Source organism: Hyaena hyaena, unplaced genomic scaffold (assembly GCF_003009895.1).
Source record: "Hyaena hyaena isolate Hyena2069 unplaced genomic scaffold, ASM300989v1 scaffold_255, whole genome shotgun sequence".
NCBI lineage: Eukaryota > Metazoa > Chordata > Mammalia > Carnivora > Hyaenidae > Hyaena > Hyaena hyaena.
The window spans coordinates 1,876,648-1,904,220 of NW_024080888.1; the positions used below are offsets into that span (position 1 = coordinate 1,876,648).

The window sequence follows — 27,573 nt, forward strand, 5'->3', positions numbered from 1 at the left end:
TTGTCTAGTTAGAGTATTTGGTGAAGAAAGGTACCATGAAAGGAGATCCAAAAGAATACCTGTGAATGGATTTAGGTGGAAATATCTATATATTTCAAAATGAACAAAATTAGAATTCAGAAGACCCTTCATGTAACAGAATTTGTTCTGAACTTACCAAGTACACAATTCTGTGCATTACACTCTCGGGGTCTGCCATGCAGCAGCTGTGTGACTTTGAATGTTACCCTCTAAAATCCTCTTTTCCCCTTCTGTAGAATAGGCATAGTAATAGTACGTACCGCACAGGTCTTTGTGAGCCCTAAATAACGTTATGGATGTAATTGGATTATCAAAGTGCCTAGCATAAAGTATCTGCTCAGTAAATAGCTGCTATTGTCTTGTTACTATCATTATCACCATTTAACTCTCAAGAGGAAGAGGGATCAAGTTGTAGACTTATATTTAAACAGCATATATATTTTGATGCCACAGTGAATAAATGTAGGTAAGAACCGCTTACTGGTCAGATTATAGTTTAGATGTATGAAAAGCACAGATAAATTTTGATCTTCCTTTGTAAATTAAAATCATAATTATTTCAAATTCCTTTTGAAATGCCAGATGTGTATCCTCTTACTATAGGGGATAGAGAGATAATTGGTGATATGGTGAGATTTAGCTTCAATAGATACTAGTTCTGCCATCTAACTACTTCAGAAATAGCAGCTAAAGATAAATTGCTCTAGAACTCAATGCAGAAACTTTGGGAGACATTTTCCAGAATGTGTTTGACTTATAATCAACAACCATGCATAGCAAAAATATCGATTTCTTTACATGTATGTGCATTTTGCCACCACTTTATCCTAGAAGGTCCATCAAGAAGCTACACTGCTTAAAATCAAATATTCCAGATGAAATTATTGAGATTTCCATGATCAAATGGGCTATTAAGCATTTCTGCTTTAGGAACCATTTTTATAGTATAAAAATAAATCTTTATAAAACAAATTTAGACATTAATTTTGTATCTTTATTTGCACTGATCACCATGAAGCTTAGATATGAACCTGAGGCCTATCATTATTCATTTAAAAAAACAGGGGCACCTGGGTGGCTCAATTGGTTAAGCATCCAACTTCAGCTCAGGTCATGATCTTGTGGCTCATGAGTTCGAGCCCTGCAGTGGGCTCTGTGCTGATGGCTCAGAGCCTGGAATCTGCTTTGGATCCTGTGCCTTTCTCTCTCCACCCCTCTCCTCCTTTCTGTCTCTCTCTCAAAAATAAATAAACATTTAAAAATATTTTAAGTAATTAGAAACAACAAAAGATGAGTTGTGATAAGAATGTGGAGGAAAGGGCATCCTTTTACACTGTGGATAGAAATGTTAGCTGGCACAGCCATTATGGAAAACAGTATGGAGGTTCTCCAAAAAAAGTAAAAACATTACTACCATGTTCACTCTCAATTCTGGGTACATATCCAAAGCAATTGAAACCAGTATCTTGAAGAAATGCCTATATTCATATATTCATTGAAGCACTATTCACAATACTCAAGATGTATAGACAAATGTCCATTAACAAATGAGTAGATAAAGAAAATGTGGTATATACATACAATGGAATATTATTCAGCCTTCAAAAAGAAAGAAATCCTGCCATTTGCAACAACATGGATAGACCAGGATATTATGCTAAGTGAATTAAGCCAAACAAAGAAAACTTGTTGGGATGAGCACTGGATGTTATATGGAAACCAACTTGACAATAAACTATAAAAGAAAAAAGAAAAAGAAAAAGCCAGAGAAAGACAAATATTTCATGATCTCATTTATATGTGGAATCTAAAATAGACAAACTTACAGAAGTAGAGAACAGAATGATGGTTGTCAGGGTATGGAGACAGGGGGAAATGAGGAGATTTTGGCCAAAGTATACAAAGTTTCAGTTATATAAGATAATTAAGTTCTGAAGATTTATTATGTAGCACATAATGCCTACAGCTAACAATAAAATACTGTATATATAAAATTTTCTAAAAGGGTAGATCTATGTTAAGTGTTCCTTCCACCAGCACCACAATAATAATAGTAATAAATAATGGAGGTGGGAGGAAACTTTTTGAGGTGATGGGTATGTCTATGGTTTTGATGGTAGTGATGGTTTTGCGGGTATATACATATCTCCAAACTCATTGAGTTGTATGTATTAAATCTATATGGCATTTTACATGTCAAGAAATATCTGGACCATCTAGTGATTTTGTGTTGTTATTAATGCATGACAGTGAAGAAATAGCTTCTGTAGGAAAGAATAATTTGATAAGTGAGCCATGGAATACAATTATATTAAAGTAAACTAAAGATGGAATCATAGTTTTACCCTGTATTTAGGCATTTAATTATTTTTCTAGCAGATAAATAACAACTGGAGTTATTTTCTGAAGATACAAATACAAATAATATCATCATTAATAAAAGACTCTGCAGTTATCTTTCATCTAAAAATAAATATATCCATAGGTTCTTCTACCAAAAAGAATAACTGTACATGATCATAAGTGTACATATTGTCATTATTGCTTGATTTTACCTTTAACTTTATTTATATGAATATATAACACAAGTATAAATATAATACAAATTTTGAATGTTCCAAAATTTTTAAAAAGGTAAAAATGTATACATGAAAAGTTGTCCTTACTCCTCTACCTTTCAGCTTATCACCACTTCCTACCCCTGCCAAATCAGGAAAAACTATAACAGCTATAGCACCCCTGCCCAAAGTGGTGCTGATTACTATGATTATGGACATGGACTCAGTGAAGAGACGTACAATTCCTACGGGCAAGAGGACCGGACTAACTCAAGACACAAGACACCTTCGGCGAGGACAGCGAAGGGCTTCTACAGGGACCAGCCATATGGCAGATACTGATTGTACTGTCTGACGTGAAATAACCAATCTCCACCAGTCCTGTATACTGTTCAAAGTAATTTTTTTCTATGAACAATCCCTTTTTAAATAAGTCAAAATGCTTAAAATCTGAATGGATGGAACTTTAAAATGACGTTGTTGAAACATCAACCTGGGCAGAGAAAAAAAAAAAAAAAAGACATGTAAAATTTTGTTATTTCCAGTCTGTATCTGAAAAAATAGGTCATCAAAAGGAAAAAAAATAACTTTGATTAACTAGTGTTAAACAAAAAATTAGGTTTACTAAATATGTTAATCCATCCTTTTAACATAAGCCTCACCTTTCCTTTTAAAGGTTTCCATAGAAATTTAGTATTTTATCTGTCAGCCATATGCTAGTTTTTTTTTCCTCTATTGCCAACGTGCGTAAAAAGGGAAGCCAACTATAAGTGCAAATAATGTGGTATTCTTTTGTAACTCAAGTCTTGAAATGTTCTGTAGTGTTAAGCAAAGCCTCCTCTTGCTTGATACTAAATAAACTTTTGAAAGAAAAAAAAATCTTTTTTTAAATTCTTCCAGAGGTCTTCAGAGAATGTACAATCATGTGCATATACTTCTTTCTTTTCTCTCTCTCTTTCTTTCTTTCCTGCTCTTCTCTCTCTCTCTCTTTTTTTTTTGCAGAGAAAGAGCAAGCCATACCCATGATTTTACTCTTTGCTATTTTCTTTTAAATATATAGAGAGATACTTAATTTCATATCACTACATACAGATGTCCTACATTCTTATTATAGCTGCTTAATATTACATTCTTTTTATAGACCATAATTTGTTTAACTCAATCTGTACTAAAAACACTAGGGTTGTTTTCGATCTTCTGCCATTTCAAAGAGTACAATGATGAACAACCTTGTAAGCATATTATTTTTTCACAATGTAAATATTTGAAATTTTGAGACTTTTACAAAAACTTTCTATAAATATTATCAATTGATATTCCCATTAATATGCTATTTTTTATATGTGCCTATATGATTGGTTAAGAACAATAACATAGTGATAGTACTGTCTTATTGTGATTGAAGTTGGGCATCTTTTTATGATTAAGATCTGTTTGAATTTTCTGCTAATTGCCTTTTTATATCATTTTCCCTTTTTCTATTGTATAGATGACCCTTTCCTTATTGATTTTTAAAATTTCTTTTTATATTAGAAAAACTATGGGCACTTGGGTGTCTCATTCGGTTAAGCGTTCGACTTTGACTCAGGTCATGATCTCATGGTTCATGAGTTTGAGCCCCACATCAGGCTATGTGCTGACAGCTCAAAGCCTGGATCCTGCTTCAGATTCTGTGTCCCCCTCTCTCTGTGCCCTTCTACCACTCACAGTCTGTCTGTCTCTCTCTCTCCCTCAAAAGTGAATAAACTTTAAAAAATGTTTCAAAAATAATAAAAACTAGACCATTAAATGTAGTGGGTTGCAGATATTTCTTCTAACTGGTCATTTTTCTTCAAGGTGTTTACTTGAAAAAATTCTATTGATGCTTTTGCTTTATGTGCTTGAATTTACCAATCTTTTATTTTATGTGTTCTAAGTTTTATCTCAGACTTCCTCTCTGAGATTACATAAAAATTCATAATTTCTTGCAGTGCCTATTGATTACAGCCTTGTTGTTGAGTCTTCACTAGTTCTGAAACACTTTCCAGCTATTTTTTAATCTGGGACTTTACCTGTCAATTGGTCTTATTGAAGAAAAAAAATTTGTGTTAAATTTTCTTCTTATTGTTGTCTTCTTGTGATTTCTTAGAAGAGAAGGGGGGAAATGCTGACAGTATGTTTCCATTTTTAAACTGAAAGACCTTGCTTTTTTTTTTACTTTTTTTTACCCAACTTATTTCTGTAAATCAAGTCAAATTCTTTGTAAAATGACACTATAAATGCATAAACACAATTATTTTGATAATTAGTGAAGTTTTTGTTGTTGTTTACCACTCAGTTTCCTTTGACTGAAATACATGTTATTTTTTAAAATTGTTTTGATTTAAGATACTGTCCTTGTAAGATTAAGTTGTAGGACAACAATTTGTAAATTTATGTACAAACGTTTGCATATAATTAATTTCAGGAGCTTCAGAGAACTCCTAATGCCTATCATGATCTATTTTGAAATTCAGAGATGAGCTGAATATAAAAGTCTCAGACTCAAAATACACAATCACTTATGATAAAGGAGAGAAACTTTCATTTGTTCCCACTAAAGTGTGGAGATTAGGGGCACCTTGGTGGCTTTGTCAGTTAAGCTCTGGTCATGATCTCATGGTTCATGGGTTTGAGCCCCATGTAGGGCTCTGTGCTGACAGCTCAGAGCCTGGAGCCTGCTTTGAATTCTGTGTTTCCTTCTCTTTCTGCCCCTCCCCAACTCACACTCTGTCTCTCTCTATCTCTCAAAAATTGATAAACATTAAAATTTTTTTTAATGTGAGAGATTAATATGCCAAACAAGATGGGACGTACTTTAACAATCCATAACAAATGCTATTAAAATGGTTACTTATTTTAAAAAGATCATGGAGTATGATTCAACATAAATTGTTTCAAACATGAATGTGAATGGACTTAATAAGTATATACTCAGAACAGTTTTGAACAAACTATTGATTTTGCTTCAAAATCTTTGTTCAAGTAGCAAATCTATGGGCAACTAAATTCCTTTATAGAAAGAGTCTAGTCAGTCTGTTGAGAATATAAATTAGTTAATGTTGTACAAAGTAAAATTTAGATACAAAATACAACAGGATGTTGAAATGAAACTTCATATGCTTCAGTTTTAGGTTAGGCCCAAAGGCAAAACAGGATCATTAATGCTACCTACCCTCCAGTTTAGGGTAGCTTGCTAAATCACCTATATGAGACTTACAAAGTAGGCAGCCAAAAAATATTTTTGCACTTGTTGGCTTACTACCTAATTTAAGGTTATGTAAGAAGTTAAAGAAATATAATAAAAGAGAGAATTACTTTAGGTCAAATTATCCAAAAATAGTGCAAATCCCCCCCCCCCCACCTTGGGTAGGGAAGAAAGTGCTTCTTCCTCACCCCAAGGCTACTGGATGGAACAACAAGCTACTGCTGAGAGAATTGAATGTTTGTCTATTATAGTTTGGAAAACATAAATATCTGGTATTTGCCTCCCACCTGAGAAATTCCAAAGTAAAAGTCTGAATTTGGGTCTGCAGAATGGAGAGGAAAGACTATATTTTTCAGTAGTGGTAGGTCACAAAGATGTAATTCCTTCCTATGTTTAGATGTAGGTCTTAGAAGAAAGAGGTACACAAGGATCATTTGAGAAGAACACTCCTCTTCAAGAGGGTTTGCTCCCAGGAACAAGGAGCTTTAGCAAAAAGTTGAAAGTGTGCTGTCCAATGAAGAAGCAGTTGGAGACACAGGCACATAGGGAACAACTACTGGAGAAACTTTCCTCACAGCATAAGAGGTGGATTTCTGTGACACACAAAAATATTTCAGGAGAAAAAGAATGAATACTGAGAATCTGCCATACTCAGAGGGCACCAAAGACCAAGTCGCTTACTTCTCCTGAGTAAAATTTTTTTCATGTCTCCTTTACTCTCTCCAGAACCAACTCAGGAACTTGCAGTGGCACCCTATGGGCAAAGTGATGATGAGAAGGATTGGAATAGATGGAGAGAAGGAGAAGAGGCCATACTGTCCTCCCCTGCTGTGATAGTTAATCTTATGTGTCCACTTGACTGGGCTAAGGAATTTTCAGATAGCTGGTAAGCATTATTTCTGGGTGTGTCCATGAGGTTGTTTCCAGAACAGATTAGCATTTGAAACAGACTAAGTAAAGATCACCCTCACCAATTCAGGTGAGTATCATCCATCCACTGAGGGCCTGAATAGAACAAAAAGCCAGAGAAAGGATGAATTTGTTCTTTGCCTGATCTGGAACATCTACCTCCTGCCTTTGGACATCAGAGCTCCTGGTTCTCTGACCTTTAGACTCAAACTCGGACTTAACACTATTGGGCTCTTCAATCTCCAGACTTTTGTACTCCAACTGATTTGCATCAGTAGTTTTCCTGGTTCTTCAGCTTGCAAGTGGCAGATGGTGGGATCTAAGTCTCCATGATTAGATGTGCCAATTCCTATACTAAATCTCCTCATCTATATCTGTATCTGCATCTACATCTACATATCTGTTGATTCTGTTTTTCTGGAGAATTCTGACTAACATACTTGCCAAAGGATTCCTAAGTTGAAGTAGTATGTTAGGGGCATGAAAAAGGCTTTAATCTAAATGAAGCATAGAAATTGGATCACTAAAAGAGGCAGAGCATCTCATTTGCAATACTGAGTTCTTATGGGTGATTGCAATTTAGTGAAATCAACAGAAGCTTCTTTCCAAAACATAGGATATAGTACATATATGTTTTATTTAATTCCTCTTCACCTGGTTGGTAAGGGAGAGATTCCTACCCTGTGGTTATGAAGATGGCTGAACACACAATACCTGACACTGGACAGATAAGATTGATGACAGTTTATTAGTCATCACATATACTCAACAACCCAAGGGAGGAGGACATCACATGTCATGCAGGGCCACATGGGGGTTGCAGTTGGGACAGATGAGCAAGAATCCTACAGGAGGATGTAATTGGTTTGTTTGAACAATTGTTTGAGTTGGCATGGAACTAAAGCCTGATGCTCAGGGATAAGCAGCCACTGTGCCTGGTTCCTGTTATAGGAGGGTTGCTTGACTAGGGGTCGCTATCTGCCAGAGCAGAGGGGGAGGAGACCTTGTGGTTAGCCTGCTCAAAGCTCTCCTAGTTTTACAGATGTCAAGGTAACATTAAGGGTGAGTCTTAATTTCAGCCTTACACTACAATGTAAAAGGACCAGAGGGAAAAAACGTTGTATAAGACTCCTTAATGCCTTCTCTTTGCCCTTAGGGAGTAAAGTTCTGTATCAAGGCATTTGAGACTCTAGATGCTGGTTCCTGGTTATCTCTCCAGTCTCTTCCAGACCTTTCTGCCCCTGTACTCCATATTTCAGACACTCCAAAATATTAGTAAGACACTAAATATACAGAATGACATCCTGAGATTTGTTTTCCATTGAGAAGTTCTCTCTAGCTGTAATAAATTGAATACCTGATTGTAAGGCATGGCCAGAGACAGGTAGAAAATAAGAGGCTGTTTGTGTGTTTAGAAGAGTGAAATGAAGCAAAACAAATTCTGGGAATAGAGAGAAATAGGTGGATCTCAGAAACATTAAGTTGAAAACAATAAAACAACAACAACAACAACTAAGTTTTCTGGATTTAACAATCAGATAAATGTTCATGTCTTCCATAATAGCAGGAAAAGTCAGATAAGCACAATTCAAAACTGCAATGCTCTATTCATAAAATTATGATAAATTAATCATATGGGACAAGGGTAAGAGTCATATATATGTATTAAAATGGAAGATTTTTCTAACTCCTGTGTTTATAGATTATTAAAAGCTGAAGCACAGTGGAATCAATATCTAGGTAACATGTATCAATCAACATTTTCAACATACCTAATGGAAAAGATAGCACTCTTAAAGAATTTTTACTAGTTGGGTATATTGACACCAAACTCATAAAAGAACTGGTAGTACACTGTGGTATATGCTAAGCACCAAATGGTCAAAAGAGAAAATAAGTCTTAAAAGTACTCAAAAATATCTATTAATACTAATGGAAACTTTCAAAATACAATTTTTTAAAAAATTTATTGTCAAGTTAGTTAACTTATAGTGTATACAGTGTGCTCTTGGCTTTAGGAGTAGATGCCCATGATTCATCACTTACATATAATATCTAGTGCTCATCCCAACAAGAGCCCTCCTCAATGCAAATCACCCATTTTCCCCACCTCCTGACTCCACACACCCATCAACCTTCAGTTTGTTCTCTGTATTTAAGAGGCTCTTATGGTTTGCCTCCCTCTCTATGTGTATCTTATTTTTCCTTTCTTTCTCTTACGGTCTTCTGTTAAGTTTCTCAAATTTCACATGTGAATGAAGTCATATGATATCTGTCTTTCTCTGACCAACTTATTTCACTTAGAATAATACCCTGCAGTTCTACCCACATTGTTGCAAAAGGCAAGATTTCTTTCTTTTTCATCACCAAGTAATATTCCATTGTGTATGTGTATATCTATATCTATCTATCTATCTATCTATCTATCTATCTATATCTATCTATCTATCTATCTATCTATCTATCTATCTATATCTATCTATCTATCTATCTATCTATCTATTTATCTATCTATCACAGTTTCTTTATCTATTCATCACTTAATGGACATTTGGGTCCTTCCCATAATGTTGATAGTGTTGCTATAAACATTGGAGTACATGTGCCCCTGTGAATCAGCACTCCTGTATCCTTTGGATAAATTTCCAGTAATGCTATTGCAGCAAAAGGGTTACAGGGTAATCCTATTTTTAATTTTTTGAAGACTCTTCACACTGTTTTCCAGAGTGACTGTACCAGTTTGCATTCCCACCAACAGTGCAAGAGGGTTCCCCTTTGTCCGTATCCTCACCTGAGCTATAAATTTTAGCCACTCTGACCAGTGTGAGGTGGTATCTCAATATGGTTTTGATTTGTATTTCACTGATGATGAGCGATGTTGAGCATTATTTCATGTCAAAACACAAAATTGAAAATGTCATCTTTTTAATCTAGAAATTATGCTTCTATGAATTTATACTAGGGAAATAGTGAAGAAATTATGAATATGTATGCATAGAATGGGGCTCTTTGAGTTTTAACAATGAAAATTTAGCTAATAGCTTACCACTATTAACATCAAAACTGTATTGGGGTGCCTGGGTGACTCTGTCAGTTAAGCATCCGACTTTAGCTCAGGTCATGATCACACAGTTCGTGGGTTTGAGCCCCGCATCGGGCTCTATGCTGACAGCTACCTCAGAGCCTGGAGCCTGCTTCAGATTCTGTGTCTCCCTCTCTGTCTGACCCTCCCCTGCTCATGCTGTTTCTCTCACTCAGAAATAAACAAAACATTTAAAGAAGTTAAAAAAAAAAACACATCAAAACCATATTTGTTATATAATAACAGTACAGCTATGCAATAGAATATTATGCCATCATTAAAAAATAATAAAGTAGAACTGAAAGTATTACTAAATAAAAGACCAAGATAATATATTATTACATTAAAATACAGATTATGGGAGAGTATAACGACATTGTAATATCTCTATCTATAACTATCTGTATAAGGAATTCTGAAAAGAATTACCCAACAGATTAAAAACAGTTAACCTTTGAGGATGTGAAATTGCAGAGGTATTTTCACTTTCTCTCTACTATTTGAAGTTTTAGAATAATAAGATGTGTAAAAGATAAAACTTACTATGAAATGGCTTTCATCCTCGTCTTATGAGGAGCTTTCTGGACCACTCTTTTTCAGAGAGAGAAGGTCAAAAGGATGCAACCTTCTGTGGTTGCATCCTTACTCCTACCGCCGAATGCCTTCTACTTCCCAGCACCAAGAATTTGAACTATTATACTTACCACTTTCATGGGTTTGTGTTTGATCAATTTGTGACTGTTTACTATTCAATTTTCTCATTTCTAATAATAATAAATACAAGGGTATCTGGCCATTTCAGAAACCCAAATACAGGACTTTTCTATTTCTATCAAGGTAAAACATTTTCTGGACAACCCAAATTCAAAATTATAAAACCATGTTTCATTTCTTCTTTGCTTTCTACGTCAAGTCTTTAACAGAGCCACTCATATTCTCCCACTCCTTTCTATTCTTTATAATAGGTGTCAGTAAGCTTTTTCTATAAAGGGTGAGATAGTAAATACTTTAGCAAAGCAACACACTTAGATCTTAAATGCACTTGGCTAAGTGAAAGAAGTCATACATAAAAAGGCTCATTCTGTACACTTTCATTTTCATGAGTCATGATCTCATGGTTCGTGAGTTTAAGCCCTGTGATGGGCTCTGTGCTGACAGCTCAGAGCCTGGAGCCTGCTTCAGATTCTGTGTCTCCTCTTTCTGCCCCTCTTGTGCTCTCTCTCTTTCTCTCTCTCAAAAATAAATAAACATAAAAAAAATCTTTTTAATCAAATAGGATGTAGGGAAGGATGGACTGCAGACTGTAGCAAATCTAGCTGTATTACAAATGAATCCTATAATTACAGAAAAGAGCTGATCTAAGTAACTGTGGGAGTTCCTTTCTTTTTAATTGCTTTTGTAAGTTTATTTATTTTTGAAAGAGTGAGGAACAGACAGACAGACAGAAAGAGTGTGAATGGGGTAGGGGCAGAGAGAGAGACACACACACACACAGAATCTGAAGCAGGATTTAGGCTCTGAGCTGTCAGTACAGAGCCCAATGCGGAGCTCAAACCCAACAACCACAAGATCTACTGAGCCACCCAGGCACCCCTAGCAAACAGTTACTTAACCAGATACTTTAAAGCTACAGACAGAAAGAAATGTACACAAGCCCTCTGCTCTAGCTTAGGGGTTGGCAAGCTATTTCAGTAAAGGGCCGGGTTGTAAGCTTGTTAGGCTTTGTCCACCATAATTCTCTGTCACAACTACTCCACCCTGCCATTGGAATGCAGAAACAGCTGTAGACTACATAATATAAGCATGGCTGTGTTCTAATAAAACTATTTATAAAAATATATGTCTGGTCAGATTGGGCTTATGAGCTGTAGTTTTGACAATCCCTGCCACAGTTGATAAATTTGTTACTCTCAGGGGAATAAGCCAGGAATTCTGAAAATTCTCTATTTTTATACTGTGACTGAACTAATAAGTAAATACCTCGGAGACATTGAAAATCGGGTTTCTCAATATGGGAGAAAGAAGTTACAAATAAGGGAAGGATAGATGCTAGAATGAACCATCTGGTACCAGATTGGAGATGGAGGTATTGAAAGGATTTGTGATTTTTTTCTACAAATATTAGACAGAAATAAATAAATATGTTTATAGGCATGATCTAGGGTACATACATATATTTCCTAGTTCAATCCAGTAAAACTACTAGAAAAAATGCTACCTCAGAAGAAATGAACTTGGTTTCCAAATAGTATTTCTTAATAAAAGGAAAATTGTTTTATTCCAGGGTTTGGCAGAGAAACAATAAGATGATCCTGGAACAGTTTGTGTTACCAGGCATAAGGAAGTTCTTATAAATAAGTAATAAAAGATCAATGCATACTGAAAAGACATAGGAGACAACCCCAAAAAGCTCCCAATAGCCAAACTTAGGACAATTAGAGAAAAAAAAAGTAATGACAATATTGGATTGTAATCCAAAGAATGAAATCAATATCCATACTGACACAAACAAGTGAATGAATGAATGAATGAATGAATGAATACAGGGGAAGGGACAAGTCTTCCTCACAAAAGATTTCCAATTAAAAACATAGAAGAGATAGGGAAAATAGCAAATCATCATTAAAACACCACAGTAATAATTGCCTCAAGCAGGATCCAGTCATGAATGCTAAAATTAATGGGTAAAATTTAAGCAGAAATAGAATTCTGCATAGTCACAAGGTATCTCTCCCTAAATATTTAGTAATTACAAAGGGAAAAATAGCAACTTCACAATGGAAAAACCTGGCAGGTGTCAAGTGATTAAGTTTAACATCACCAGTAATAAGACATATCAACATCATTTATCCTTGATATGATGTTTAATGCATTAATTAAGGCACATCATCCCTGAGATATTCTTCTCAATAGTGTATAGTCTCAATACGATCAAGAAAAAAATCCAAGTGGATTAAATTTTGTAAAATAACTCACTTGTACTCTTCAAAAGTGTCAAGGTTGTAAAAAAAAAAAATAATAAAAACAAGGAAATACTGAGAAACCATCTCAGATTGGAATGAACTGAAGACTCATGGCAACTATTTTTCTAAGTGCAATCCACTTGTCATTATGAGGTTAGGGTAAAAGAAGGATATATAACCCCTTTAGGGTCTTGTTCTAAAGTAGTTAGATAGAAGAACATCAAACATGATGGTTTACCTCCCCTAGTATTGCATGGCAGAAGCCTCAGGCCTCTATGAGAAGCCCAACATTTGACTTGACACCCAACTTGGCACAGAACCAATAACATCAATAATGCAGGGAGGTAGATAAGTCTAAATAAATACTATAGGTCTCGTGTGCTGTATCTATGGATAGAGAAGCTTCCACATCATCTGAGATACACAGTACTGAGAGGACAAACTGGCCAACAAGTGTTTGGAGGTCATGGTTAAAATACTCCAGGATTTCAACACCACTGGTATGTGACTGGAACCATTAACTTCCAAGTAGGTATCAGCAACAGTCAGGGACTAGATAAGACACCACACTTTGCAGAAAACCAGCAAGGATTCATGTAAATCAGTATGCCTCCCACCCCCATCTCTCTTATGCCCACAAGGTCAAGTAAGTTTCCTCAAAACTCATAAATTACCTGGAATTGGGGGGGAGGGGGGGAGGGCGGTGCAGGAGAAAAGGAAATTTTAAAGACTGAAAACTAACAGCAAAAAGCCTGAAACAAGCCAAAGATTATTTGTGCTGGAAGAGATTTAAAGATGATTACTTTATATTCTAAAGTGAGTTTATAGAAAAAAAAAGTTACATTTTATTTGCATATGTGAGAAGCAATTACTCAGTTAACTTACAATACCTGTTTACTTTTATGTATTATTACACCAAAAATTCTATGGAAACTGAAACTGCATCTTTGTCTTTTTATCATTGTATGCCTAGCAAGGTAATAGGTATTTGACAAATATTTGTCATGTGAATGAATGAATGAATGAATGAATGAATGAAGTCACTGCCCTGGAGCTCAAAATGTGGAAAGGCAACCAGACATGTAAATAGATACTTAAAATAAACCTAAATAGATACAATACTACCCAACTATCTCTGCCTAAAAAAAGACTTCAGAGAGGGAAAGTATAGATCTTAAAGAATTCACGGGTGTTTGATAATGAGCGTCTGAACTACAAAGAAACTTCAAAACTTTCTTGAGGTTAAAACCATTGATTTTATACTTAATATTGTCTCTGTGCCCCAGCACAATAACAGACATTCAGTAAATGTATTGATTTGACTTGAGTTTCAGCTTACAAACCATTAGTTAAAAGAAATGGCCATTGCCTGAAATATATTTCCAATTGATGATGTTAGATGGAATGCTTTTTTTTAAGCTAAATTGATCACTACAGGGGTCTTATGTAGTTAATGAGGTTTATTTATGAAACTATCTACCATGAGATTAGATCAAATAATGATCATGAATAAGCATACAAGTACATTTACTCTCACCAGAATCTGACCATCCTGGTACCCTGATCACACTTGCAGCCTCCAGAACACTGATAAAATCTATTCTATGGTATTTTGTATTAATACAATCCAAACTAAGACAGTGGAATTATTTGCCTTTTTTATTATTAAACGGAAAAGTTTCTGTATATATTCTGGACACAAGCCTTTTATCAGATATATGATTTGCTAATATTTCCTCCCATTATGTGAGTTGTCTTTCACCTTCTTGATTTTTTTTTCCTCTGAAACATAAACATTTTCAATTTTGTATCATCTGTGTGCCTTTTATTTTTTGGTTACTTGTGCTTTTGATGCTGTATCTAAGAAACCATTACCTAACCCATGGTCACAAAGACTTATCTCTGTGTTGACGACTTTTTTTTTTTTAACATTTTTATTTCTGGGAGAGAGAGAGAGAGAGAGAGCATGAGCAGGAGACGGTCAGAGAGAGAGGGAGACACAGACTCCGAAACAGGCTCCAGCTCTGAGCTGGCTGTCAGCACAGAGCCTGACGCGGGGCTCGAACCCACGAACCGCGAGATCATGACCTAAGCGAAAGTGGGACGCTCAACCGACTAAGCCACCCAGGAGCCCCTCTGTGTTGACTTCTAAGAGTTTTATAGTGATAGCTCTGTGATCCAAGTTTGAATTAATTTTTGTATATGGTGTGAGGTAGGAGCCCAACATCATCCTTTTGCATGTGGATATCCACTTGTCCCACTTGTTGAAAAGACTATTCTTTCCTATATCGAATCGTCTTGGCACACTGGTTGAAAAATAACTTACTACAAATGTAAGAATTTATTTTGTAGTCTCAATTCTATTCCATTGATCTAGTGTTGAATTTATAATAATGTTTTTCCTAGTGACTGACTCCACTATGCTTATTTTTTTACCAAACTAATTTAAAATTAAATCCAATCCTCAAAATCAGCAGAGATTGCTTCTTACCCTATTTTTGGCATTAGAGCCCAGAGATAGTATTGAGTCAGTTCAAAGAAGCTCATTGTGGCCTCTTCTCTTTATATGCATTCTCTTTCACTTCTCTTTGGACATCTAGCCATCGAAAGATAAATTGCTTTATCCAGTGGTCAAATTGGTTATAGTTGCTTTCATTGTTTTTTGGCCTTCCTACTCTTTCCACTCCTCCTCTATTCCCTCCTCTTCTTTTCCCTCCTCCTCTGCCTCCTTTTGCTACCTTTGTTCATGTGACTTCTTCATCAAGTCAATTAGAAGGTAGCCAACAATATTTTAAAAATTGATTATTTGATGTTGTAGGCCAACTCAATTTATAATGTATAATGTATACAGAGAATAGAATTGTTTGCATAGAAATAGCATCTTTTAATGGTTTCAATTCCAATTTATTTTTTTTCAATTCCAATTTAAATCTAACTAACAGGAGATATGTATCTGTGTATCTCTGATCAGAACAAATACAGGTTAATTTGGTCACTGTGACTGCATAAATGCCCAGGTTGTTGAAGTACAGATGCTTTTGTTTTAGGTTTAAGATTGTTTTTGTTAAGGGGCTCCTGGATGGCTCAGTTGGTTAAGTATCCGACTTCAGCTCAAGTCATGAACTCATGGTTCATGGGTTTGAGCGACCCTGTGTGAAGCCTGCTTCACATGCTGTGTCTTCCTCTCTCTCTGCCCCTTCCCTACTTGCACTCTGTCTCTCTCTCAAAAATAAATAAAGATTAAAAATATTTTTAAAAAGACTTTTGTTGTTAAAAACTGGGGTCTATGGGTAGCCCAGTCAGCTAAGCTTCTGACTCTTGATTTTGGTTTAGGTCATGATCTTATGATTTGCAGGTTTGAGCCCTCCATTGGGATCCTGCGGAGAGTGCAGAGCCTGCTAAAGATTCTCACCTCCCCCCGGCCCCTCCCCTACTAATGCATAGGTGCACTCTCTCTCTCTCTTTCTCAAAATAAATAAATAAATGTAAAAAAAAATAGCTATTTACTTAGTCTCCTTTATGACATGTGGATTCCAAGCTGTTCAAGGTGACAAACTTGATAACTCCCACTCCCAGCTGATAGTTACTTAATAAATATAAGCTTTTGCAAATCTATCTGTATTCATGTCTTTTGGTATTACTAAATATATGTCAATACTATAAAGAGAGGGAGGAAGCAAAATTTGCTAGGAAAGATTTAAATTTTAAATCAAACATAATAAAAAAACAGCTGGAAAGGCCTGAATAATTATGGTTGTGATTATTGTTTTAAGGATCATCAGTGAAGAATACTTAATGTCCCATTATTAGGCTTTAAATACTTCTAATTCTAATAGATTTCAAAGCCTCTAAAAAAATTGAGTTAATTTATTACCCAACAAATATTTAATGAGTACCTCCTATATAGCTGTTATTGGGTTAAATATATTACAGAAATAAATGGGATCCAGTACTTCTTATGAAATAGCAGGTAGTCTAGTAGAAAATAAAAATTCACACTTAAAAAACCATAGTAAAAGTGGTCTAGATTATTTAAAAGGTACAATAAGGCATTAAGGCAATTGAGACAAAGTAGAATTGTGACTGAAGCGAGTAAGAGACTATGGGAAACAATTCACGGAAGAAGTAATATAATGAAAATTTCATTTCATTCAATTAATTTCATTAAATATAATGAAAATTTAATCTAGAATTCATTTCACCTCCCTCTAAAATATCACGCCTGTAAGTCAAAAGAACTTTTCTCATTTATTCCAACATTTCCCCCTCCTTCCTTCTCTCTTTTACTCTCCCTCTGTCCCTTCCATCCTTCTTTTTTTTCACTTCTTCCACATTTTTTATTTGCCAGGAACCACTTGGAGAAGAGGAGAACAATGGTGTGCAGGCATTGGATCCACTGATTGAATATTTGTAGTGAAGGTGATATCTCTGTGTTGATATGAATATCATCAGCTTTAAGTCATTATAACTTCAGCATCACAGTACTTCATGAAAGACTCATGATTTTTAAAAGCATCAATTATACAAACTGAAAACACATCGTGAGTTGAACTTTTATAGCTCTCTTAAGCTTCTCATTTCAATGGAACTTTTGAAACATTAACTAGTGTTTGATAAAAGTTGACAGAAACATGAATTAAACTTCTAAATACACAGGATTTTTTTAACTTGCAGAAAGCATGGTAATTGCTAAATTATGATTTTGACCTATAACATTAGACACTGAATAAACCTAAAATGGGACTAGATTAATTAATTCATATTTTAAGGATAAAGAAAGTAAATGTAGAGATATAAAACTTTAAAAATACTTAAATGGTATTTCTAAACAAACAAAAAGGAAATTATTTATACACATAATGTGAACTAGAGAATGACTTAATGCCTTTAACTTTTTCAATCTAAAATGAAAGATAAAATCCTGCCTCTTATCCACAAGAAGAAACTTATTGATAATATTCATTCTAAATATTCTATATAATCTTCTTTATAAAACTGAAGCATGGAAAAATTATAAAACAGTAAATTATTTATGCTATTTTATGTTACTAGAGGAAAGTATTTGGAACTGACCACACTGAGGCAGAAGAATAAGATATTGTGTCATACTTGCCAGTAAATCCTAAAAGATCCTTCTAAGCTACAAAGACAATTTCCATAAGCATTAATTGTATGTTCAATTAATATACTTACTTGGTTGGACCTTTTTAAGAGTAAATGTGTGTGTGTGTAGGCTAGATTAAAAGTAAAAAAGAAAGATAAATGCTTGTGTTGAAAATAATGTTTAAGATATAATAAGTTGATTGTTTAAAGGCTCTTTTATCCAAAGAATCATTTTATATGTTTATATGTTTTAGTTATATATTATTACATTATATATAATATACATTATATATTTTATTTTATTTTATATATAGACACACACATACATAGCCAAATATTTTTAAATTTCATCTAGAAAATATTTTATCTGTCAATACTTCTTGTTCAAATCTGTGAAGAACAATCCTTTTTTTGCTTAACAGCTTATTTTTTACAATGAACATACACCTTCACAAATTATGTTCATAGTTTTTTAGAGCAAAACTAAAGTACTGTATCTATGTTATTAAACTCTAAAATCCCATGTAAAGCAGATGGTAGCCCTAGTTTAACAATGCATTGTAGACTGTCTTGACATTGATTTCCTTGAATCAGTAGGAAACTCAAGGAACTAACAGAAACTCCTGTACTCTTGCTTCCTGTCTCTTACCCCTCCTGGTATCTTGCCTTATCACTAAATTGTGTTTTATATTATGTATTCTTCCCTTCTAATCACAAAAACACTCAAGTCTTTCCCATCCTAAAAATTCTGATTCTTTTATTTCCCTGTATGTCTACCAAAGTTTCAGAAAATATACTATATTTTCCTTTTTCTTATTATATCCATTGAGACAGAGATTGTTTGCCTATCCAGTATCCATGTTGCTGTTCTTCCTGTCTAACTGAATCCTGATCAACATGCCCAGTTGGAATACTTTATTTCCCAAGTTTTTTTGGCAGCTAGTCTTGTCCAATGGACCCTAAGCAGAAATTAGGTGAACTTCAAACAAAATGTCTTAACAAATGTTAATATTTAGAATGTTGATATTTTCCAGGGCACCTGGGTGGCTCAGTAGATTAAGCGTCTGACTTCAGTTTAGGTCATGACCTCACAGCTCATTAGTTGGAACCCCGCATTGGGCTCTATGCTGACAGCTCAGAGCCTGGAGCCTGATTCAGATTCTGTGTCTCCCTCTCTCTCTCTCTCAAAAATAAATAATACTTTAAAAAATTTTAAGGAATGTTGATATTCTCTCTCTTAATCCTTTTTCCTTCCTCTTGTCTAGAATACACTTGTCATGTCTGGAGTTCCAGCCATCATCTGGTACAATGAAAACAACCTCAAGAAGCCAGGATTAAATGGTAGAGTAGAAAGATAAAACAGCCTGTGAACCAGGTAACTGGAGTTTCATACCACCTCTGGGATATTCTTCATGACTTCTTTCATGAAAGAAAAAAATAAATACCTAACTTTTGTTTTGTTTTATTATTACTTTTTTTGTTGTTGCCAGTTCTTTTTATAATTACACTTTAGCTTCTTGTATTTATTGATGTAGCATTAAATGCATATATTTAAACATTTATATGGGGCGCCTGAGTGGCTCAGTCAGTTGAGCATCCAACTTCAGCTCAGGTCATTATCTCACAGTTTGTGAGCTCAAGCCCCGCATCAGGCTTTGTGCTGACAGCTCAGAACCTGGAGCCTGCTTCAGATTCTGTGTCTCCTTCTCTCTCTGCCCCTCCCTCCCTCGTTCGTACTCTGTCTCTCTCAAAAACAAATAAACATTAAAAAAGTTTTTAAAAACATTTATATATGTAGTAGACTATAAAAGTTTAGATGATATTATCTAAAGTAATATTTTAGTTTAAAATAGAAATAATATTTTAACATCATATAGTTCAGTCTATATACTATGTTGATCTTAATTAGTTGGTGTTATGTATGTATACATTTATATAGATGTAAGAATATATGTAAAAATTATTATATGAAAGCTTAGTTTTCTGATTTTTATGAATCAGCTTAGTAATCTTTTATATAAAAGAAATTATTCACTAATTATTTTTAAGGCCTCAAAATCAAATAAAGATCGTAGAAACTAATCCCAATTTAACATTAAAGAAGAATATAATTACTCATGATATTTAAAATTTATCAGACAAATATATTTAAAATTTTTATTTATATATAAATCATTTTTTAAATTTGAGCTTAACCTATTCTTAACTGATACACCTGTCAACCTCTGAGTTTTTTTTCTCGTCTCTTCTGCTAACACAATTCTTCCCATAAAGGTCATTAGTTAACTCAAGTTGCCAAATCCAGTATTCAAAAGCTAAATTGAGTAGCCACAAGTCATTTGTCTCTTCCTTTTATAACATATACCAAACTCTTCTTATAATGCTATTCTCATTTCTTTTTCTTCATTGTTCACCCTTTGATTTTCTCCTACTTCTCAGATCAATCTCTCTTTTTTATTGATTTCTCTCTTCTAATTCCCTATTCCATATTTAGCTCCCTTATATTTCATGCTCAATCATCTTCTCAGTCTATCTCATACAATGCCCAAACTTACTCTTACTAATATGACAGTGCTACTAAAATGTGTGTCTCAAACCTGATACTTCCCTTGAGATCTACACTCATGTTTCAGAGCACATGCTGTCCCACAAGAATATCTGGTCAATAATTTAAATGAATGTAACACTTATTATCATCCCATAAGAGTCAGTCACCTTTCAGACTTTGCTCTACTCCATGGTCTAGGCAGAAACATCAGAAATAGTACACAAGATCCTCACAAAGAAGTGAGAACATAAAAACCTTGTGCATATGAATAAGGATTCTTCCTGTTTCAAGTAAGAAAATTCCGTATCTATTCAGTTTAAGTAAATAAAGGAATATTTTGGCTCGTATATTTCTAGAATAAATTAGCTGCCTAAATGGTTCAATACAGCTATATAACCATTGTCTTCAAGAACATATTTTCCCTTTTCTTTCTTGATCACTTACTTTTGTTTTCAATTTTGTTGGCTTATTTCTCAATCATATTCACCCCAGTGGTAGCAAATATGGGTAACAAAATATAAAAGCTTATATAATACAAAGTTTAAGAACTTGAATGGGAAGAAAATCTCTTCTCCAATAATTCAAGAAAAAAAAAAAAACAAGGAATGATTCTCATTGGCTTGAGTTAGATCATATGCTACCTAAAAGATCATTAAAATTCTCACTACTTGTTTTAGACCCAAGTAGGTGCAACCCCCAACCTGGGTCTCAAATCTCAGTCCCCTCTTCAAAACTCCCCAGGTCCTATCAGTTTAGACTGTCTTTTTTCAAAGTTTTTATAATCACCTTCTGGTGGCTAAAATCAGCCAGAATCCGCAATGTCAGGGTACCTGGAGCCTAAACTAGGATATGCATGGGTCAGATTTCTTAGAAGTGCTCTTTGTCTCTGTACACCATTCATTGAGGTCAACCAGATGACTAAAGAGTTCAAAGAATCATACTTATAGGGTTGTCCTGGAGCCTTGAAGTCATGTTCTGGAGCCAGGCCTTGGTTCTAAGAAAGTGGCATGGTGACTATATCACCCTCACTAATGAACACAGGATTTCTCTCATGATGTCACAAAAGATTTTGTCCACAGAATGCTGCAGATACTCTGATTTGGGGTGACTTATATACATCAGAGACAAAACCTTTGTACTATGATTTGTAAGTCACTTTTACATTGCTTTCTGTGTTTTCCTTACATTTTTTCACTCATTGTTTTAGTTAACATAGCTTTTAAGTAACTTATCTTTCAGTTCACTAATCCTTCTGCTCAATGTAATCTGCTAAAACCCAAATATTGAGTTCTTAAATTTAGTTATTATAATTTTCTGTGTGAGAATATCTGTTTCTTCTTTATAGATTCTAGTTCTTTGAAGAACTCTCCATTTTGTCATCTATTTTCTCAAAAACATAAGTAATGGTTATTTAAAATCTGATAACTCCAATATATGGATATCTTTAGATATATTAAATATATTTATGTTGCCTGTTTTTTCTCATGTTTGCATTACCTAGGATTTCTAGTATTATGTTGAAAAGGAATGGTGAGAAGGGATACCCTTGCCTTTTTCCTAATTTTAGTGGAAGAGCTTCTGGTTTTCTTAATTAAATATGATATAACCTGTATGATTCTGTAGATAATTTTTGTTTTGTTGAAGATGCTCCCCTCTGTTTCTAGTTTGATGAGATTTCTTATCATGAATGGGTGTTAGATTTTGTCAAATGCTTTTTTTTTTTTTTTGCATCTATTGATATTATTATGTGATTTTTCTTTTTAGCTTATTGATGTGATGGATTATAGTATTTGATTTTTGGGTGTTAAAATCGCTTTGCATACCTGGAATAAATGCCAGTTGGTCATGGCCTATAATTTTTTTTATACACTGTAGGATTCAATTTGCTAATATTTTGTTGAAAACTTTGCATCTATGTTCATGAGAAAGATTCATCTATAGGGTTTATTTCTAGCAATGTTGTCATATTTTTATATTTAGGGTAATTAGAGCCTCACAGAATGAGATAGGAAGTATTCTCCCCCTGCTTCTATATTCTGGAAGAGATTATAGAGAAACTGGCACAAATTATTTGTTAAGTGTTTGTTAGAATTCACTAGTGAACCCATCTAGGCCTCGTGTTTTCTATTTTAGAAGAATGTTAAATATTTATTTGATTTCTAAGTAGACATAGGACAATTTAGATTTACCACTTCTTCTCGAGTTTTGGCAGATTGTGTCTTTCAAGGAATTGGCCCATTTTATCTAACTTATCAAATTTGTGGGCACTGAGGTGTCCATAGTATTCCTTTTTTAACATCCATTGGACCTGTAGTGATGTACCTTCTCTCATTTCTGTATTAGTATTTATTGCTCCCCACTTTTTCAAACTCACCACTTAAAACAAAAATCTCTGGGATGTTCTTCTATTTCAGACCAGGCTAATGCTTTCTTAGAGCCCCCTTATCTTGTTGATCTTTAAATTTGTGGTGTCTTTGAGGTCTTCTGACCTGCTATCTTTTATCTACACTTATCTTAAAAATAACATCTTTTAGTCTCAAGTTTTAAATACCATGTATTTGTAAATGGCTCTAATAGGCCCTCTGGCCTTGAATCTTTTGCTAAACTCCAGATTTTTATATCTGACTCTTGACTAGACACTTCTGCTTGATTATCTAATAGGCTTCTCAAACTCAACATTTTCTAAGGAGATTTCTTTATTTAAGTAGAAGCAGCAGCCTGCCCATGCCCCTCCACCCCCCATAAAAGAGTTTTTCTGAGTTTTCCACCTTGAGGTATATGGCAATTCTATTTCCTATTCTTTATAGTTTCTTAGGCCAAAATATTGGAATAATTCTTTACACTTCTTTCCCTTCCATCTCATATTAGCAAATTCTGTTGGCATTTTCTTTCTTTCTTTCTTTCTTTCTTTCTTTCTTTCTTTCTTTCTTTCTTTCTTTCTTTCTTTCTCTACTGACACTATCTTCTAAATAAACCGAGGTCTCAAACACTCATCAAGCATCTCTACCACATTTGTGCAGTCACAATCATTGATCATTGGGATTATTGCAAGAAGCACCTAACTAGGCTCCCTGCTACTATTCTTTGCCTCTTCTGTTCTATTTTCAACATAGCAGCTAGAGTGATCATTCAAACATAAGCCAGATCATGTTGCTATTCTTCTTATAACATACAAAGGAATCATAGTTTATTCAGAGAAACATCCAAGGCCCATACAATAGTCTCCTATTTGTACCACACCCTGACGAAGCCCCTAACCCATTTCCCCTCCATCCTAGATTCCCTTTGTTCAGCTCTACACTCACTCCATTCTAGATTTTTTTTTCAAGTCAAAATCTATTTTACCATAGTTTGTCTCCATGTTCCCCCTGAGTTGTCTTATAGTGTTCTCTTTGCTTGATACCCTCACATGGCTTGCCATATTGTCCTTCTTGCTCTTTCTCAAACAATAAAAGAAAATTGCACAGTACTCAATAAGTAATAACTCTCTCTCTCTTCCTTCCTGTTTTCTTCCCATTTCACATCCCTCTCTTTTCCCTTTCTCTTATCCTTTACTTCATGAGTGCTATGTCCCAAAAAACAAGTTTATATATAAACTTAATAAAGTAATAGAAATACTTGATTTTGAAAAAAAAAATCTCTCCAAACGGAATTACAAAAATAATTCTTTGGTATTAGATAGTTACAGATTTTGTTCTTCATAAATAAAATATAGGGCCAGCTTCCTGCTCTGCCTGGACTGCTCTTTCACCAGATAGCTGCAAGTTTTACTTCTAATCCCTTCAGGTCTCTGCTCAAATACTACTTGATCAGCAAGGCCATTTTTGATGATCCTGTGCAAAATAACAACCCCGTCGTTACTCTTTACCTTTCTCTATAGCAATTAATACCATCTGAATATGTATTTGTTTATTTCCTGTTCCTTGTTTGTCTCCTGTCATAGGTCTGAGAAAGTAGTGCTTCAGCTGATACATGAGTAGGAATAGACAGCAAATAATGGGAAGAAACACATTCTGGCAGAAGGGTCAGAAAGTGTAAGTCCCAGGACCTAGAAAGAGCAGATGAGGGCAATACTTGTATTGTAAAAGGAATATGTCAGTCATAAAAGGATTTTGCATTTTATCTCAAGCATAATGAAAGATTTAAGAAGTCGGATGACATGATTAGATTTTTATTTTGAGAAGGTGCCATTCGCTAGTTGGAAGAGAAGATGGATTCAAGGAAGGCTAAGCAGTATAGGAAAGCCAGTGAGCGCCTCTTAGAATGACTGATGTAGGTGTGACATGTGGTAGCCTCTGATATTTTCCTTCTATAGTATTAACTATGAATCTGTTATAGTCTCTGGGTCCAAATTTCTCCTTCTACTAACTTTGAGATAGTCATATTTTTCCTTGGTTTGATAGTAGCCATATATAATAAAGTACAGAATTAACATTACCACAAATAAATGATTTATTTCTTCTTTAAGTATACAAAAACTAAAACTGCTAAAACAAAGTTTGTTTCTTTGGTAGTTTGTTTCAGTGAACTGACATTTTGGATACAGGGTGTAGGCAGGAAACTTGCCCCAGGATCCCTTTAAGAACATGACCTGCCATTACAAAGAGAGCGCAGTACAAACAGAAAGGGAAAATATAGCATAGATTTTAACTTGCATGCCTTTTTCTATGAATATATTCAAGTCTGTAGTCCACAAAGGGAACAATTTTCTCTTACAGGATAATGATGTCCATGAGATGGAGCTGTAATAGGATATTTCTTTTTTTTTTTTTTTTTTTTTATGTTTTATTTATTTCTAGGAGAGAGAGAGAGACAGCGTGAACAGGGGAGGGTCAGAGAGAGGGAGTCACAGACTGAAACAGGCTCCAGGCTCTGAGCTGGCAGTCAGCACAGAGCCCGACGCGGGGCTCGAACCCACGAACCGCGAGATCATGACCTAAGCGAAAGTCGGACGCTTAACCGACTAAGCCACCCAGGCGCCCCATGTAATAGGATATTTCTGTAATGAAACAAATACTTGTAAATGTTTCCATTCATTTTTTTCTACAAATGAAAGTGACAAAATAATACCATTTTTCCTTGATCATTCCATCTCTCATGCTTTAACTGGCAGTTCCTATAATATGCACAGATTCTACTTGCTGCTTTCAACCTTACATGTGCCTCTTTTAGCTATCTGAATTTGACCTTAGTCTGTCATGTTTTAAAATCATAAAAAGGGCTACAGAATGTCTACAAGGAACTATTTTATAATAACTGAACCAGTAACTGCCTCATCTAGTGAGTGATTCCATATGGTTGGGATCTTAGTATGTGATCTTAAGTAAAGGTTGTTTTCATTTAGCAAGAGATTAGTTGAATTTTTGCCTTACCCCTTGTATGTTTTTACATGTTAAAATTATTACTATGCATAAAAGGCCCATTACAGATAACAGTTAAGGCATGAAATATTCTGAGAAAACAAGTTTTTTGCTTTAATCTGTGTGTGTGTGTGTGGTAAATGTCTTTACCAGTTATAGGTAGTCTTTGATTCCATACTTAAAAATGAAACTTAAAAATGAAACTTGGGCACCTGGGTGATTCAGTCAGTTAAGCAACCAACTTTTAGTTTTGTCTCATGTCATCATCTTGTGGTTCATGAGTTCAAGCTCATCTCAGGTTCTGTTCTTACAGTGAAGAGCCTGCTTGGGATTCTTTCTCTCTCCCTCTCTCTGCCCTTCCCCACTCTTTCTCTCCTTCTCCCTCTCTCACAAAATAAGTAAATAAACTTAAAAAAAATAAACTTAAATTTCATATAGTCATGGAAAAGTTAACTGTGGACTTAAACTCAGTGTACATATTACCAAGCTGTGAAAAGTTAGAACACACATAATTCACTTAATTGCCAAAAATACACTGACCAGAATTTAGGCTTTTTAAATTACTTTTGTGAAAAAAATTTAAACTTTTAAGTTTATTTAGTTATTTTTGAGAGAGAGAGAGACAGAATGAGTGGGGGAGGGGCAGAGAGAGAAGGAGAGAGAGAATCCCAAGCAGGCTCTGCATCGTTAGCACAGAGTCTGCTGTGGGACTTGAAATCACAAACCATGAAATCATGACCTGAGCCAAAATCAAGAGTCGGACACAACCAACTGAGCCACCCAGATGCCCCTAGTCTTTTAATCCTAAGGGAGATGAAAGGGTACCTATTCCCTCAACTGCTCATCCAGAGCTATTTACCCAACGGTTACCTGCTTTATCATAATGGTTTTCAGGTAAAATTGTATTTGAAGAATATATTCTATAGATTTGAATAATCCAGAGTTATTTGCCAGATTAGATGAGATTATTTATATGAAGAAAATTGCACAGTACTAAGTAAATGTTAACTCTCTCTTCCTTCTGTTTTCCTTCCCACTTCATATCCTTCTCTTTTCCCCTTTTTCTCATTCTTTACTTATGGATTCTGCCATATCCCACATAGTAAGTTTCATATAAACAAAATAGAGAAGTAAAAATATTTGATATGGAAAAAAACTCCCTAAACGAGGTAAAAATCCTTTGCTGTGAGATAGTTTACAGATTAGATTTCCCATCAATAATGTATAGAAAAAATTTCTGATCACTTGATCTTTTTAACTGTTTGCTTTATAAAAATCAGTGGTTTCTAGATCAGGCTTCCATGTCAAAATATCACAGTAGAATTATGAATTTGCAATCTTGATCATGAATTTTCTTTTAATCATAAAAATTATTTATTGACAAGGGATACCATGGATGACAAATTACTCAGAAGAAAGACAGGATATAAATACAATGTATGTGTCAGTTCTTTTGACCTGTCAGCATTCATTCTCCTCAATATTATTTTTGTTACCTTATGATTTGTGGTGTCCACCAACTGTTATGGAAGATAAGAGAGCACAGATCCTCTCCTTTCTTCTTGTATTGGTCAGGGATGGACACACGACTTAAAGTAAACCACTAGAAGTTCACCCTGGCACTTAGACTTTGGGTGTCTGACATAAGAATATGTCATGACAGTTAGATATGAGGGCATCTCAACAGCTATGATGAGGTTCCAGCAAGGTTGGTGATGGCACCTAGACCTGACCCATCCTGTAGTATAACTATGGTGATTCTTGCTGATTAATCTTCATGTCCCTTGGGTCCTGTTCATTCAC

General features: G+C 34.7%; 1 long non-coding RNA gene across 1 annotated transcript in view; it reads right to left on the reverse strand.

Annotated features, from left to right (window-relative positions):
• Window positions 1-21,396, reverse strand: part of LOC120240615 — a 32,782-nt gene extending 11,386 nt beyond the window's left edge. The window contains exon 1 of the long non-coding RNA XR_005530664.1: window positions 21,352-21,396. This is a non-coding gene — a long non-coding RNA (uncharacterized LOC120240615). The remainder of the gene's footprint in view (window positions 1-21,351) is intronic.
• Between the last annotated feature and the right edge of the window lie 6,177 nt (window positions 21,397-27,573).